Below are 18,747 nucleotides of genomic sequence, written 5' to 3' on the forward strand. Positions count from 1 at the left end.
ATGCTAACTCATAAAAAGAGAGGAGGATGACAAAAAGGAAACCTAACCCTAATAAACCTTGGACGACTGTGGTTTGTCATGATATTACATTACACTGTAATATTATATTAATGTAATCTTAATATAAGAATATAACATTACATTTTTTTTTAGGAAGATGATAAAATTAAGATGATGTGATATATTTTGTAATTTTAGATTAGCGTAATGATAGAAAAATAAATAAATCAAAAACCTTAATGTTACATCATCGTAATGTGCATCACATTAAAAGCAACCATGGCACCACAAACCCACCACCAACCTCAACCCACGACACAACCAACCATGGCATTGACCACCAAGACCCATAAAGCAAACCTCCACTTGCAGTCGGACCCACCACTGTCAGACCCTCGACCGTCGGACCCACCATCGTCGGACCCTCGTCCGTCGGACCCACGACCCACTTACAGTCATCAACAACCCCATCAGACCCACAAAAGGGAGAGTCTAAGAAAGAGAGATGAGAGAGAATAAGAATGAGAGAGTGATAGTTTGAGGAAAAAGAATTAAAACTATTAAAAGATGATAACACCTTGCTGTGTGCTCTAAAAAATGAGAGATCACTATAGCAAGATGTCAAATTTTTTAGGATATAACATCTTTGATGGAGTAGAGTTTTGTGGTTTCAGATGCTAAAAATGGCATTTTAGCACTTATAGCATCTTTGATAAGAATGCTCTAACTCTTAGTAGCTTTTTTTTTTTTTTTTTTTTTTCTTTCTTTATATTATAAAGGATAAAAGCTACTATCAAGAAAGTGAGAGTGACTTGCATCATGTTTGTGAGTTTGTCCCTTTTGCCATGGTAAGAGTAACCGCATTAGTATGTCTAAAAGATTTTGTCTATTTTACATAAAAAAACTTACTTTTTCTATTTTACACATTTACTTTTACAAAACACTCACATCAGTTTATCAATTATACACACTTTTTTTATTAAAATAATATTATTTCTCACTTTTTCTATTATTTCCCACCTACCCCCACCTAACCCACAAAGTCTCTGCCTCTCACTTTCCCCTAACCCTTAAACTCTCTGTCTCTCACTTTCCCATAACCCACAAAGTCTTTGCCTCTCTCTCATCCCTCAAAGTCTCTACATCTCTCTTTTTTTTTTGACAGTTTGAAAGCTACAAGGAAGAGAGAAGATGATGATGATGATGATGAAGATGATGATGATGATGATGATGAAGATGAAGATGATGATGATTGAAACATAAGGAAATCCCTCATCTCTCTCCTTAATTCTCAGATCCCTCAAGTTTTTGCCACCATTTGGTTTGTATTTGATTTTGATTTTGGGTTTGGGTTATGGGTTTTCAGTTAACGGTTTAATTTTGAGTTGATTTTCTGTGGATTTTGGGTTGATTTTGGGTTTTTGTTGTTTTAACGAGTTTTGGTGGTGGTGGTTATTTTAACGGGTGATAGTGGTGATGGTTGGACGGTGTGGGGTGGATGGTGGGATCTGTTTTTTGGTGGTGGTGCTCTTACAGGTTCTGTGAGACAGTGAGAGATGGTGGGTTCTGGGTTTTGTGCGTCTCTGTGTTGGTTTGTCTATGTGGGTGTGTTTGTGTGCATCAAAGGAAGAAGAACGTGATGAGGGAGAGAAGAAGTATGAGTTGGTTTTGTAGATGGAGAAGAGAGAGAAAAAGGGAGCGAAATGAGAAATAGATAAAATAATAAGATACACAGCTACAGTAACCGTGTATATATGCATGATTACTGTAGCAATTATGTAAATATGCACAGTTTTAGAAGGACTGATGTGGAAGATTTTTGGGTAAAATATGTAAAATTGGTTGTTTTTTGTATTTTGCAAATGTTTATATCCACTGATGTGGATGCTCTGAGACTAAAAGAGAGCAATCATAGAGGCACCAATTTTAAAATCTAGCATCACAACTTTTTATGCCACACCTATCTCACAATTTTGATGTAACAGGTTACAAATGGTAGAGTAAAAAAAAAAAGTATATGTGAAACTAATATATGGAACTCACAATCTACCACAATATAATTGTGGCAAAATTATGGTAAAAAAGTTGTAGTCTTAAAATATCTTGAGTTAACTTTCACTAATTAAAAAGGTTGTTTTTCATTTAAAAAAAAAATTAATAACAATAATAACTAGAGAGGGTTGTTGACTTGACTCAAAACAGAGAATGTTGAAGTAGTGGACACAAAGAAACACACAGAAAAAGAACACAGTCCATTCCTTTATTTAACAGGCCATCTAATTGGAATTGAATCCAGCTTTATTTCAAGAGGGTTTCGAGCATTACAATCACTACTACTTAGATATCAATTTCAAATCTGTTAGTCATCATTTCTCCGACATATTCATCAGTCTTGTTTATTTCCATTCACTTCGTCCTTGAAATTAAAATTCCACATCAAATTGTTTTGTTCTTACTAATTTACTTTCCTTTATATATATATAAATAAATTTATATATATATATATATATATTTCTTTAGTTTTAATTTAATGTACTTTTTAAATTTATATTATAGTTTAAGATTTACAAGCATATTTACATCAGTTTACATGAGCACTCAAGTAACCTCATTATCATAATCATGTTCTTTCTTCTTCATCACCTTGGCAGAGTTTTAGAAAAAGTTTTGCAGTCTTTGTATTTGCTGCTTGGCTAAGGATTTGCGTTTTGCCCTTTCCGGACAACAAAGAACTTGAGGGAGGAAAATCAATTTTGTTAGAGCTCTTGAAAAAGCAAAAGAAGAATCAAGGTTTGCTATTATCATCCTTTCAAAAAACCATGCATCTTCAACAAGAAGTTTTTTTTTTTTTCCTCTCTCTCTCCCTCTCTCTCTTCAGCTTTAATTGAATGGTCCTTTTTCTAATTTTTATAATAGGTTAAGATTTTCTAGTATATTTTTAAAGGTTTCCATGAGCAAACAAGGAGCCTCAACATTGTCACCATCTTCTTATATGATATCTTGGTGGAAATACGATGTGTTTCTTAGTTTTAGTGGTGTAGACACCCGTCGAAGTTTTACGGATCATCTATTGGCTGCTTTGAAACGGAAGGGCATTCTGACCTTTAAGGACGATGAAGGACTTGACAGAGGAAAATCTATTTTATCAGAGCTTTTTAAAGCAATAGAAGAATCGAGGTTTGCTATTATCATTTTCTCTAAAAACTATGCATCTTCCAGGTGGTGCTTAGATGAACTTGCAAAGATCGTTAGATGCAAGGAAGAGAAAGGATTGACAATTTTGCCGATTTTTTATGATGTGGATCCATCTGATGTACGAAAACAGACAGGAACTTTTGGACAAGCTTTTAATACACATAAAGATAAAGAGAACATAAAAATGGTAGAAACGTGGAGAGTTGCTTTGGAGAAAGTGGCCAATCTCTCTGGTTGGCATTTACAAGACAGGTAATTTTCATGACAAATTTATTTCTCTTGATATATAAGTCATGGTAATTCTTTCATATACCATATAAATAGCTATTATAATGTATCATGATATGAATGGATTGAAATATTACATGACTAACTACCTCTGATGTTGTCAAAAATTGAAGAGAGTGTTATTACATGACTAACTTCTCTTATATACAAGAGGAAAATCAAGAAAATATCGCCAAAGTTAACTAATTGAAACTAACAAACTAACTAATTGTAACCGCTTCAAAAAAAAAAAAACTAATTACAACTACAAAAACACTTTTAGAAAATATGGAAAATTGATTGAAAATTTCTAAGGGAAAAAAATTGGAAGAATGGAATATTGTTGGATCTGTGAAGGGTGTTTTTGTCAAGCTGGTACCATAAAATTGCTCATATCACAAGTGTGAAAAAACTCTAAATTGGACAGGATTCTAATAGTTTCATTCTAGTCCAAACTTTAAGAGGCACAACCATAAATTACCATATATATATATATAAATAAACCGTTTATTTTGAAGAAAAATATTTTCTTAAAAATGTTTTCCTATTTTAAAATGTTTGTTCACATGTAAAATGTGGTCAAATTTGTAAAATATTTTTCATTGATTGTAAATCATTTATAAAAAGTTGTAAAACGTTTTACCTTTAAAAAATTAGTAAAACATTTTACAAAAACACAGTGACTCCCCCTCTCCATGCTCAGAATTGCCATGCTGACAACCTGTGCTGGTGGTCTAGTGGCCGAAGACGATATTCCAACAACTTGCGCCCACTAGTCTGATAACTAGAGACACTTCATTTAACAATTCCATTAACCTAGCCCCTAATACTTTTAGTCAATCGAACTCAAATTTTGGAGACATTTTAACACTTTTATAACTCAAAAGTGATGCTTTAATGAGCCAAATTTGTCTTTTGCATGCCAAGTTACAGATTGTATTAAGTTCAAAGTAGACAAGTAGGTTGTTTTCAGAAAGATGTAGTTTTGGCTCAATCATTGTTTTGGGTTAAATAAAATCCTAGGAGCTCGTTTAACCGTTTTATTCATAAACCAATTGTTTACATAATTTTATTTAGTAGAAAAATGTTTACATAATTTTGAAGAAGTAGAACGGGTAGTAGTTTATAATTGATAGTAATCCACCGATATATAAATTCAAAGAATACCTTCACTTAAAAGAAGTAAAAACAAACCTAATTGAAGTATTCTATTTTTTTTTTTCTCTTCAACAATGAAAAGCGCATACCTTAAGTTGGGCTCGACTCAAAGAATACTTCATTGTCCTCTCTTTTTTTTATTATAAATTGTATCTGAAATGAAACAATATCATATTGAAGATTGAAAATAGTTTTTGTTTGTGATTTGTATTTTTTTTTTTTTGATGGGTGTGATTTGTATTTCTGTTTATGTTTGTGATTGAAACAGTTTCTATGGTTGTGATTTCTGTGGTTGTAATTTTTTTTTTTTTTTTAAAGATTGGATCGGATTGGGCCACAAATTAGGGCTTTTGAATAGGCCTAGAAGTGGCTGGACGGGGCCCGTGGGCCCCATGGGTCCCAACGGGGCGGGTTTGGGCCTCGGAAAAAAAAAACCCGTTTATTAAACAGGCCGAGTTTGGATAATGGATAAGGGATGCAGGTTGGGTTTGGGTATAAAAAAACCCAGCCCGTTGCCATTCCTAGGCAGAAAGGCTTAAATATTCTAATTCTTTTTTTTTTTTTTAGCGATCATTACATTCTCTTCACTCATTTTACCTGCAATTAGGATGCGTTTTTGGCTATCTACTGTGCTAAATTTCTGTAAGCCATTGATATTAATATTTTGGAAGAAAATTATTCAACATTCTCAGTTTATAGTGAATTTAAATAGTGGATTCTAACCTGAATTTAAATAGTGAGATCCAACAATTATTTGAAAGGAAGGAGTACCACATTATTATATTTCAGGAGTATTGCATAATTTCCCTTGGAACAAAAATCATCAGTATTCCACTTTATGCGCTAATTATATTATACTATGTGTTCTTGCGCCCACCTATCCTTTTTAGGCTTTGGTTACTTTAGAAAGGAAAAAATAGACATGCAACAAGATATAGTTGTAGTATAAAGTGGAATACTTAATAGGATGTTAGAGCAAATCATCCTAAGTTTGAACCTGGTACAATTGGCAATTTAGGACAAAAGATTTTTATTCTTTTGTTCTCAAGTAATCTTAAAAGGTTATGGACTTTTATATTTAGCATGTTTAACTTTAAACATTCCAATGAAATTACTCTCAGCAATCGAGAATGAAATAAAACACCTAATTTTTTTTTGGGTCAATCAACATATCTCTAACCCGAATTGATTTTGAATTCAGCGGGCTAATATCATTGCTAAGCTAAGAAATGGCAGTGGTTGAGCACTTGCTTTCTCTCCCTCTTTTGCTAATTTTTTTTTTTTTTTTGGTTCTATGATTGGGAAGACCCACATGCATTGCGCAAGAACGATAATTGTATGCTTTATAAGTAATTAATTAACAAAATTGCATGGATCTGTTATAAATAAATACAACAAAAACTATAGCCCCCAATTTGTTCATTTGACTTATACATTTCTTCTCTGGGTAGTTTTATCCACGTTTCTTTGAGCTAATAAATTCATATTTGCTTGCCAAAGAGTATCACTACCTAATATTCTTCTTCCTCCCCCATGGGCTTATGATAGATTTGTACCATCACGTAATTGTTGTTCTATCTTCTTCACAGGCATGAGGCAGAATTTATCGAGCACCTCGTGGAAGTGATTTCACATAAGTTAAATTCAAAATTCTCAGGCTTTACCAAAGACTTGGTAGGAATAAATTCTTCAGTGGAGAAATTGTTCACTTCGTATTTTGGTCTTGTGAACAAGGTTTGTATGATAGGGATTTGTGGCATGGGGGGGCTGGGAAAGACAACTCTTGCTAGAGCTGTTTATGATAGGTTCTCTGATTATTTTGAAGGTTCTAGCTTTATTGCTAACGTTAGGGAAGTTTCAGAAAAAGGTGATTTAATTTCACTACAACGACAACTTCTTGAAGAAATTCTAGACGAAAAAAATAGCAAGATATGGAATGTTTATTGTGCAATTGAAATGATCAAGAATAGGCTACGTCGTAAAAAAGTTCTACTAGTTCTTGATGACGTTAATCAATTGGACCAATTAGAAAAGTTGGCAGGAGAGGATGGTTGGTTTGGATTGGGTAGTTGGATCATTATAACAACTAGAAATAAACGTTTGTTGGTCCAACATGGTGTGCATAACATATATAAGCCTGATGTATTGAATAGAGAGGATGCTTTAAAACTTTTTTTTTGAAAGCCTTTAAAAATGAAAACCCTGAAGAAGGTTATAAGCAACTCTCCCAGAATATTGTACATTATGCTAATGGCCTTCCATTAGCTCTTATTACTTTGGGTTCCTTTTTGTTTGGAAGAACAATGGAAGAATGGCAAAGTGCATTGGTCAATTTAAAAAAAATTCCTCACGAAGAAATATTTCATGTTCTTGAAGTAAGTTATGATGGACTAGATGAAGTGTCTAAGGAGATATTTTTGGATATTTCATGTTTCTTTAGAGGAAAGACAGAAGGACGAGTAATAGAGTTATTAAAGTATCGTGGTTTTGATGCGAGAATCAGTATAAAGGTTTTGATGGAAAGATCTCTCATAACCATAGAAAATAAGAGATTGTGGATGCATGATCTATTACAAGAAATGGGCAGACAAATTGTCCTAGAATCATACAAAAAGCCTGAAAAGCGTAGCAGATTGTGGTCTTTTGAAGATTTGCTTCATGTATTCAAGAAAGATATGGTAAGAACAATGACAAAGCTAGAATTCAATTTCAGCAACCAAGATTAAGTAGGTATAATAATAACATAATTTTGTTCTTAATTGTTCTTTAAAAAAAATTATCCAATAGACAAGTAAACTTGTTTTTTTATAAATGAAAAGTAATTATCTAGGTACTTAGAATAGACAAAGCTTGGTCAGAGGATACTCCGGATTTTATCCAAAGATAATTTGTTCTTATATAAGCTTTTAAAATTTGTTTGGAAAACTGAGTTGATATTTTCATCTCCTTTGACACAATTTAAAATTTGAGTATTCAATTATTCTTATCTTTTATTGTATAATTAATCTACCTATGCTTTGCTATTGATTCTTAGGCAGCGGAAGCACTTCAAGCCATAGTCCTAAATCGTTATGAATGGGAAAGACAAGACTGGAGCTTCGAAACCTTTTCTGAAGCTTTTTCAAAGATGTGTGATCTTAGATTGCTTATAATTCACAATGTGCACATCCCCAATGGTCTGAATCATGTTTCTAACAACCTGAGATGTCTTCAATGGACTGGGTACACTTCAGAATGTTTGCCATCCAGTTTCCAACCAAAAGAGCTTGTGGAACTCAATTTAATTGGTAGCAAAATTAAATATCTTTGGGAAGGAGTAAAGGTAATTTTGTTTTATTCTTTTAACTGTCTTTCTATTATTTAGTATTTTTCTTTCCTTAGGAGTGGCTACACTCTGCGTATTTGAGTTTGCTTTCCTCCTTTACGTTATTAAATATAAATTCTCGATTTAATGCAAGTTTTTTTTGAACAGTATTTGGACAATTTGAAATGCATGGATCTTAGATATTCCGAGGACCTTATTGAGACACCTGACTTCAGAGGAGTTCCAAGACTTGAGAGATTACATCTTAGTTGGTGCAATAATTTGGTTGACATCCACCCATCTATTGGGCATCTCAGTAGGCTCATTATTTTAGATCTAGAATACTGTGTCTCTCTTATTGATCTTCCCAGCATGTCTAGTGAAATGGAGTCCCTTAAAATTCTTAAACTCTGCGGTTGCTCAAAAATCAGGAAGATTCCTGAATTTAAGGGAATAATGAGAAGCCTATCAGAACTTCATTTGGATAAGACTGCTATTAAAAAAGTACCCTCATCAATCGAGTGTTTGACTGCCCTTACTTTATTGAGTCTAAGGGATTGTCAATATCTCACATGTCTTCCACGTAACATGGATAGTTTGAGGTCACTTGAAAAACTTGTTGTTATCGGATGCTCAAAACTTAACTACATGCCAGAGCACCTTTGGAATATAAAGTGTTTGGAACATGATTTGAGTCGAACTGCATTTAGACAGCCTTTAGACAGAAATGTTTCTATGAGGCATCGGTCACTTTCCCCAACGCTGAGTAGGTTTTCTAGATGGCCATGGATTCCACAATTCACAACTAATCGGCAAAGGCTATTGGAACTTGACCATTTCGCGGCAGTGGCGCGGTGTCTGGTACGTACTTCCAAAGTTTCCATCACATATTACGTATCACTAGCTCTTCAATCTCTTATAATTGAAACTCTTACCTGTAATTAAATCATCAAGACTTAAGTCACTTCCAAGGCTTTCATTAACGCTCCGTTTGTTTCGATGTAAAATATTTGCAAAAGTAAAATATTTTACATGCAAAATATTTTACTGAAAATATTTTTATTTTCCAATGTTTGGTTTGCATTCCTAAAAATGTAAAAAAACAAAAAAAAAAAAACAAAAAGTATGTTTCAGCAAAATGAAATTTTTTTTACAATCTCACAACCACCATCTGATCCAGCAAAAACCAACCCACCACGATCCACTAACCCCCAAACCACCACCCCACAAACCCACCCACCACCACCCCGACACGCCACTAACGATTCAAATCCATGGAGAAAGAAAAAAAAAAGCCCCAAAGCCAGCCAACCACCCACCATAACCCACAAACCCAGCCCTCACCATGGCCCACAAACCATTCCAGTTACCCAAAAACTCAGTTATCACCATGACACAAACCATCCTAGCCACCCACCACAACCCATAGACCAACCAAAAAGCCCAAATCAATAAACCCATGTAGTGGCAAAAAAACCCAGATCTGAGAACCGGTGGATGAGTTGACGACAGTGGAGGTAGAACCAATGGGTGTATGATCGGACCAAGAATCGGTGGGTGTATGGTCAGATCTGAGAACCGGTGGGTGGAGGTGTGGAGTTGATGATGGCAGAGGTGGAGCTGGCGATGAGAGTCGCTGGATATAAGTGGCGCCGTGAACCTGAGAGTAGCTTGATAGCTCTGGTTTGTGGGGATGGATAAGTTGAGAGTGAGAAAGGAGAGAGTCATGGGAGGTATCTAAGGGAGAGAGAGCGTGAGAGTGACTGAGGTATCTGAAGGAGAGAGCGTGCGTTAGAGGGACTGAGGTTAGAGGGACTGAAAGTATCGGGATGAGAGGGAGAGAGCAAATGTAAAATGTTTTACCAAAATTTTAACTGTAAAATATTTTACATAAATTTGCCTAATTGATTTGGTTGACTGAAAATATTTTCCTTTTGACTACATATTTTACTGCAAAACAAACACGGTAAAATGAGAAAATATTTTCCTGAAATTATTTTACATTAAAACAAACAGAGCGTAAGGGGGTGTTTGAAAGAATAGTTTGAGTTAAGTTGTTTAGGTATTTTGATATACGTGTGGGTGAAAAAGTGTGTGAAAATATGTGTAATGTTATTTAAAATATGTTGAAATGTGTTGAAACTATGCTGCCAAACACCCCTAAATATTCTTGAAACTCAATCACCACCAGCATTGGGACTACCATTAGACGACGAATTTGAAACACTGCTTCAATCAATGTCAAACCATTTGAGATATAAGTGCTGAAGATTTTTATTCCCTAGAACCATTCCCACTGCAGGGACGGATTCAGGTGGGGCTCAAAAGGGGCCAGGCTCCCTGGGTCCAATTTTTTTATTTTTTATTTTATAGTTATAATATATTTTATTTTTTTAGTTGTGCTCTATTTCCAAAATCTTAAGTCACTTTCTTCTAAACAAGTTTAACTATCTTCATTCAAATAGCATCTATCTAACCTAAAAAATTAACAAAAAAAATAAAGTCACAATGATGATTGTATTTTAGCAACAAAAAAAAACTTTTAATTTTACTAACAAAGAACTTAAAAAATCATGTGTTATTGGAGAAGCTAAAGGTAAATTTTTTGCAACTATAGTAAATTCGTATAAATATCAGTTAACAATAGCAAGTTGTTAGAAATAAAATACAATATTTAATTAAGATTATATCTCTTCATTTTACTAAAAAACTCAAATTTTCTCACTTCCTTTATCATTTTAATAAGTTGTTTATATTATTTTTAAATGAAGTAATAAAAAAAAAAACATTTGATACTGGGTGTATTGTAAAAAATCTAATTCAATTATCAAACAGATTGTTCAGTCAGGTGTTTCTCCCTCTCTTTCATTCAATGTTATATAGAAGCACTCTTTTTACCTTCTCGAAAATACATTTTTAAATTTGTTTAAATTTGATTGTTGCAAACAGTTTGGAGCATTTTGGCAACCACGACAAAATCCATTTGATATAGAGGATTATGAACTTAAACTACCTGGATCAGAGATTCCAAAAACTGGATATGAAACTTCTATCAAAAGGAAAGAGGACGGATTTGGAATTGCATTCCAAACAATTTTTCCTGGATATGAAATTCCGTGGTGGATAACTCATCAAAGGTTAGGGAACTCAATAAGCATAGAGCTGCCTCCAAATTGGTGTGATAGTAGGTGGATGAGATTCGCACTCTGCGCTTCTTTGGATGCATCATATTCACATATTTCTGTTGAAGAGTTTGACCTTATTGGCAAAACATTTGGTCTTAAAGCTCGTGTGATAGCCTGTGGTGATACGCCTCACAGTTACTATGCCACTGAAATTTCCTTCAGCAAAAAACTTGTTGCGAGGCACATTTGGCTATTGCATCTGTCTCGTGATGATTGGTTTGCTACTGCTCCAAGTGGTGAATTCAATCAAATTGAGGTTGTATTTGAGAGCTCTAGGCCAGGCTTGTATGTGCGGAAATGTGGGCTCAGTTTGGTATATAAGCAAGATGTGGAAATGTTCACCCAAACAATATGCAGCAGTAATCGCATAACTTTTGAGAGTTGTGATGGTTCCCATGATGAATTTGACAATTTATGGAGAAACTGTGATGGCTATAACGATAATGAGCCAAGTGCAATTTGCAGCTCTTCTGAGGAAATTGAAAGTTTCATCTCTTCAGTCAATGGTAATGATCTTATCAAACATCCTTATGTTACATGCCAAAACCTATTTTATTTAATACTCTTTCTAGTTGTTTAGCTTAGTAGCTAGCAAGTCAGTCGATTCATTAATTTTTTTCTTCTTTCTGCTGACGACACGCAAGCAATTATCCAATCATCCTATATTTTCCGTGTTACTAAAAATTCACTTTATATTCTCCCGTGAAAGCTCGGATTTGTATTAAAAATACAAGAGCTGTTTAGACTCCAAATTAATGAAGCTCAGTTGATTTTACTCTAACTTAAACTAAGTGCAGAATAGAGTAAATGCGAGCGAACAAACAATATAACTACTCTAAGCCATATTCAACAAAGCACAACAGTAAAATGAAAGCTAAAAGAGTAGGGAAGAGAAATGCAAACACAAGATAACACGCCGACGTGTTATCGAAGAGGAAACCGAAGAACTCGGTGAAAAACCTCTCCGCCGCCTTCCAAGCGGTAAATCGATCCACTAGACAATAAGTTGGGATACAAAAATAGCAAGAAACCCTCCAAGCCTAATCTACTCAATGTACCTAAACCCTCCAACCTCCTACTCCAACAAGGCTTTTCGGAACCGTGTCTTGTCTAATTTTCCGGATCCTGCAATATGCCCGATTGCATTCGTCAAGCCTCACCGACTTCTTTTGGCAAATTCCTAAAACTTCTCAAGCTCCAAAACACTCTGAAAAGTGTGGGTTGTGTTTGGGTACAAATCTCCTCTCAAGATATGACAATGGGAGAGAGAAGGAGAAGATGCTAGGATGATTTCTCACTAAGGATTAGTAGCTCTCTCTCTAAAAAATGGGTGTGTGTGTTGATGAAAACCTATCTAGGGTTTTTCTCTCTGAATGGCCTCTCATACTTTTTTGGGTAATGAGGGTATATATAGTGTAGGTGAAGGATAAGAAAGTCATACTTAAAAATCCTCTAGGCAGAGAGTTTCGGGGGTATTTCACAGGAAGGTCTTACCCGCGAGACACTCGTGAAATCCTTCAGGTTGGCACGACTCTTAGCTTCTAGCATGTGCTTTTCACGTGGCTCTTTCGCGGGTTAGCTTCTAGCGAAACACTCTCGAAATCCACTGATTCTTCATTTTATGCTTGATTCTTCACCAACTTAATACTAAACCCAATACAATAAAATCCCACAAAATACAAAGAACAAATTAAAACAAATACAACATTTTTTGTCATGGAATAAAGATAACATAAAACATAGTTGTAGATCACAACTTTACATCCCACATGAATTCATTGCAAATTGTCTAGGCCTCTACATCACCATCACTTATAAGAAGCTTAATAACTAGTTAAACCTTATTAGCCAAGTTGAGAATATTATCTGCATAAGAAATACATTCTCAAGCTTCACTCATTACACTGCTACATTGCTTTAAGGATTTTGCTAAGGTAACTGCATGGTCCAGTCCTAGTTTGGCATCCTATTTGTAAGTTTGAGTATTATTTTAATTTTCATATTCACCTTGTGCTGGCGAAAGCAAGAAAATTTTGACACATGAAAACTACAGATTGTAGAGTACTTCCTTCTCTAGGACTGCCAAGAAGGAATTCCAATTATACTGATTATTAATGAGTGAATTATTAATTGTTTTTATTTTTGGGGAAAAACAAGTCATCATTAAGGACTGTTGGAACAAGTAGTTGGTCTAAAGCTGTCATGAAGCTTAATTAAGTTGAATTACGCCTTCTTTTTTTTTTTTGGATAATGAAATTGGTTTAAGTCAGATGCATTGTACTAGCTTCTGGGTGGCATTAGGTGACTTTAAGGTTTGCAATAGCTAGAATGTTTTAGTGTCGGTGTATGGGCTGGTAGCTGATTCAGTTCAACTGATTGATGCATTGCTGACCTGTCTGAAAATGGTCACAGGCCATGTGCAACATCATGGACGGAGCTGTTATTGGACTAGAGGAGGCAATGGCCCCCTACATTTTTTTAAAAAAATTATTACTATATTAATAGGTATTAATTTTAGCAATTTTGCTCAATAAAATTACACTTTGCCTTCCTTAATAATGCCATCAATTCCCATAAAAAAAAAATAATAATAATGACATCAATTCTTTTGAGAGTAATGTTATAGCCAAAAATGTTTTTTCAACATTTATTCAAACTATTAATGTTGTAAATTCTTATTAGTTCGTACACTTGCATCACTTTTTATTTATTAATAACCACTTACCACATTAGCAATTTGTAAAATTTTTATAGTTTTAGCATTTTTAATCTTTTAAAGGACATAGAAAATTAATAGATTAAATCTAAAACAAAATATACAAGCCCAAAAAAATTTGCACAACAACAAAAATTACCAATAATAAAACTAAAAAAATTAAGCCCAATCAATCTATTTTACCCAGAATAAACGTGGTCATTTAAAAATTTTTAAACAAAAATCTTTAATAGTAAAGTAGTAAACTCAAAGGTTAGAGCCATTGCATACAGCTAACAGCAGAGTCGCCCCCTCTAACTCCAAGTCCTGACTACGTCCCTGTGCAACATTTGCCTAATTAGAATTGAGATTTGAGAGATATTAAACTATTAGAATCATTGAGGGCCAATTGGCATTCTGTAGACAAGAAGTTAGTTACATTTTTGGAAGTTGAACTATTCTGTTATCTTATTAATTACTCCTTATTCTATATATAATGCTTTGTTTTGATAAGCATGGTAGGTGTTTGTCGAATACGTCCAAATAATGTCTTGTTTTGTAGGTGTGAAAAATTCATACCCAAGCAACATTAATGTAAGCCACCAAAAAATATGTCACTGTCCGGCCCAAGCTTCACTGAAAACAATATTCAACGATGAGAATTTTGGGAGAAGGTTTTGGAGTTGTGGGAAATACAAGCAAAATGTAAATTGTGGGTTCTTTGAATGGGAAGATCCAGAAATGTGTCCGTACAGACGAAGAGTAACACATCAACTACAAGAATGCCCGGAGAAGATTGATAAGGATAAAGTTGATCAAGATGAGTTAGCTATGCTTCGTGAGAAAGAGAGGATGCTATGTATTGAACAGGATAAGTTGAAGAAGTTATTAGTCGTACATCATAAAGAAAACAAAAACTTGAGGATTGCTTTGTTGTTTTCTTGGATTGCCTTTGTAATTATTGTGACTGTTCTGATTGGGTGCAAACTGCAATGGGGCTAGAGTGGAGCACAAAAAGATGTTGCCATAAGTTTAGCTAATTTTGAGCAAAATGTATCATCTTTTTAGTTTTTATGTTGTTGTTATGATTTGCAATGTATTTTGTCATCTATCTAATAGATTGTATATTTTATGTTATTCTTATGATTTGCAATGCGCTTCCTTTTGATTTGCTTATTTTCGTTCACTTGGTATTATTTAAAGCAAAAGATGATATTCTGGTTCCTACCTCAATCTAAGAAGACACCAAATCAGGTATAGCTTGCTTAGAACAACCAAAGTCATGCATATTTAGAAAGATTGTTACTATTTCACATAGAATCAAGAACATAATCATACATGGAACTAAAAATAATGAGTTCATAATTACCAGGGCTAGGTCTAGCAACAACTGCAACACCAACGGATAAAATTTTGCTGCTTGCTTCAGAAGTCTTATTGATGTGTTGTGATGCCTAAACGGTCTCAATGCAAACCTAAACAGAAAATCCTGAGTCTCACACATGTTCACAACTGGTTTAGTTACCAAGTGAGGTTTGGGTTTAGATAGGTTGTGTAGATTACTCGGGTTTAATTAAGTTTAACTGGATTAAGGTTTTTTTTTTCTTCTATATATATATATATATATATATATATATATATATATATATATATACACACACACAAAATAGTAATTTTACTTTAATTTAATTTAAGTGTATATGTGTGTGAAGCTTCCTCATGAAGACTTGAAGCCGGACCCTTGCCCCCCACACCCTACAAGGATTTATATTTGTGGAATGACCATCGCACTAAGGGTGTGCAGTAATAGTTTAACTGGATTAAGTTGATTAGGTTTAGCCTGGGGGTATTTTCAGGACTTAGTGATTATTCATGGGTGGTGTTTTAGTCATTACATAATGAAATATTCTAGGAATCAAAAGATTTTGTTAGGGTTTAACCGAGAATTCAATAGTAGAGGGGTACTAGCTATGCTCATTTCAAAACATAAAAGGAAAAATTGCTCGGTTTCAAAGGTTTGGCCGATTATGAATTACAGGGATAAAGTACTTAGCAATTAGTTGGGAGTGATTTAGTCATTAAACTATAAAATATTTAAAGAATCAAAAGATTTTGTTGGGATTTATAAGAGATTTTGACAATAAAGGGGTATGTCCCTCATTTCCAAAAAACATAACAAAAAGGAAGAAATTACTTTGTTTCAAAATTTAAGGGGGAATTGTTAACTACCCCAAACATAAAGGTAGGAAAGGACTTTTCTCCCCTTATATATATATATATATATATATATATATAGAGAGAGAGAGAGAGAGAGAGAGAGAGAGAGAGAGAATTTTATATTGTTTTGTCCCTAAAATGAAAAAAATTGTCATTGTTTTGTAATAATAAAAAAGCAAATATAATATTATGTATATCACTTTTGATATGAAGGGACAAATAAACATAATTTATATTAATTACAAATTATTATTATTATAGAAAAAAAAATTTTAATGGAGTAAAAAAAAATTTAACAATGAATTTTAGTTGGACAAAATTGAATTTTTTACTTAAAAATTCCAAAAAAAATTAATTAATGATATATGAAGAAAACAAAATACCCAGAGAGTTGCATATACTTTATTTGTTTTTGGAGGAATATTTTAATAATTATTTCTTACTTATTTATGAAAAATCTACTTATTTCCTATGTTTGAAAATTGATTGCTTCCTAAATATAAACTAGAAATTCTTTTTTTTTTTTTTTGGGGTTCGAAATCATTAATATCTTTAGGGCGGAACTATAATACCCCCCCCCCCTCCCCAAAAAAACAAAAAAAGTTCTCAAACAATGCTCTACCAAAAAAGAGTTGACTAGAAAGTAATAGTCCTAGTAATTATAGAATTAATGTATTTTTTTTTTCTCAGTTTCATTTTCTCTTAAATTTCATTTGTTTCTCAACAATGCACTTAAAGTTTTGGTTCATAATTTGAAAACTTCATTTGGAAGTCTTCAAATGAAAATTTTAATAATTCATTATAAATATGGTAACAGATGGATTTTATTGCATGAAATATCGTCATCGAGATTTGTTTTATACATTTTTAAGACACTGAGTATTTTTTTTTTTTGGGTACATGTCTTATATCAAACTAGGCAACATTTATATAACCTCTAAATTCAAAAAGATGATAAGTTTTCTTTAATAGTGTGTGTAATGTATTGGCATTAAAACTTGGATATTATGTGTTTATATATTTATCTCAAAGGTATAGTACTCATGCTCCTTTCTTTCTGTTGATAACTGATGTTCTAAGGATGTCTTACAAACTTTGTTCATGAGGCTAATTGACTTTTACGAGAACTTTTGTGTGGGGTAATGAAGGAAAAACAAAGGAGAGAAGGGGGAGGCAAAGTTTGGGGGGGGGGGGGGGGGAGACAAAATTAGAAATAGTACCAAATTGGGCAGAAAGTTGTATGGGAAATTTTTTTCATTAGTGGGCTCGACTTGTGTTAGCCAAGAATTCTACAAATTAATTCAGGTTTTGAATTTGCTGTGTTTATTTAATTATATATTTTTTCTAAATAAATTTGCATATTAAGCAAATTAATTTATGTATATATTAGCATAATCATTTAGCATTTAGAAGACTTTGTAGCACTTTTTTTGGTTTGGAAGGGGAGGGGGCAAATATGGAAGGAGGGGCAACGACTGTATTCGCTATTTTTGTGATAAAAGCTTGGTTTGAAGGGAGCTCACCGGTTAAGCTCCATTGATTGCTCTCGGTGGAGACAGCTTCCGTTGGGCTTCTCTACTAGGCCCATTGTTGGATTCCACCTTGCCTAGGCCCATAGTGGCCTTTACTCCATTCCCACGATTTCCTTGCATTCCAGGAGGGGTCCCTCCACTTCTTTGGGTTTTCATCCCTTTCTTTTTCTTGCCAACCACATTATCCAAAACATGCTCTTTGCGTGACTACTCTCCTTTGTCCTCAACAGCCACCGTTTCCAACTCATGCACCTGAGAACATTGGCGTATCGTGTACGGGCAATTTTTCCTTCGATGACCCATTCTTCCGCAAGAGAAGCACAATTTTTGAATACCTTCATAGCAGACTGGTTGTTCAAACTTTCCAATCAATATTGTCGTGACCAGAGGCTTGTCAATATCAATATGAACACAAAGTCTAGCAAATCTTCCTCTAGCTTCAAAGGCAGTATGAGTATCTATTCTTAGAACATTGCCAATGGATTTCCCAATCTAGAGGAGAGCTTCCACATTGTAGTACTCTATCGGAAGTTCATTGAGTCTTATCTACACTACTATCGAGGTAACATTTGCTGATGCTGGTCGAAAGTTCGGCTCTCATGGTCTAATGGAGAGGAAGTGCTCACCAATAAACCAAGGACCCTTCCTAAGGATATTTTCATAGTCTTCTTTCAATGACAACCTCACAAGAAAGAAGCCATGCCCCAAATCCACACAGTCCAGCCTACTAGCAGGTTTCCGCATGGATAGTAGTCTACTGTGTAGAAAACTGAAACCAACCTCTCTGCCATAGACCTTGATAATGAGTGCTTTGGACCATGGAGTGCGAGTGTGCTTCTTGAATTCTTTAGAGAACTTGACAGCAGCTAGTCCTTCACAGAGCACCTCTACTTCCACATCTGAGTCTTCAGCGTCTTCCATACAATCACCAAAGTTAAAAGTCTGGGTGTAGGCACCAGGTATTTCACCAACAAGCTTATCCTTGAAGGATATGGCCCTGCCCCATGACCTTTGACCATCGCTTGGCGATGATGATCCCGAATCTTTAGCGTAAAAAGCCTTAACTTGAACTTTTGCTAACTAAAAGCTCTTTTCTGTACCTAAAATCTCTTTCTTTCTCTTTTTCTTGAATAAAATTTCAACTCAATGGAGTGCTTTAAAGTTTTTCTTGATTATTTAGCAACTTTAATCAGA

At 34.2% G+C, this 18,747-nt stretch overlaps 1 pseudogene; it reads left to right on the plus strand.

Annotated features, from left to right (window-relative positions):
- The first annotated feature begins 2,947 nt into the window (after window positions 1-2,947).
- LOC142643908 (TMV resistance protein N-like) lies at window positions 2,948-14,806 on the plus strand (annotated as a pseudogene).
- The last annotated feature ends 3,941 nt before the right edge of the window (window positions 14,807-18,747 follow it).

The sequence above is a fragment of the Castanea sativa genome, chromosome 7 (genome assembly GCF_040712315.1).
Source record: "Castanea sativa cultivar Marrone di Chiusa Pesio chromosome 7, ASM4071231v1".
Taxonomy (NCBI): domain Eukaryota; kingdom Viridiplantae; phylum Streptophyta; class Magnoliopsida; order Fagales; family Fagaceae; genus Castanea; species Castanea sativa.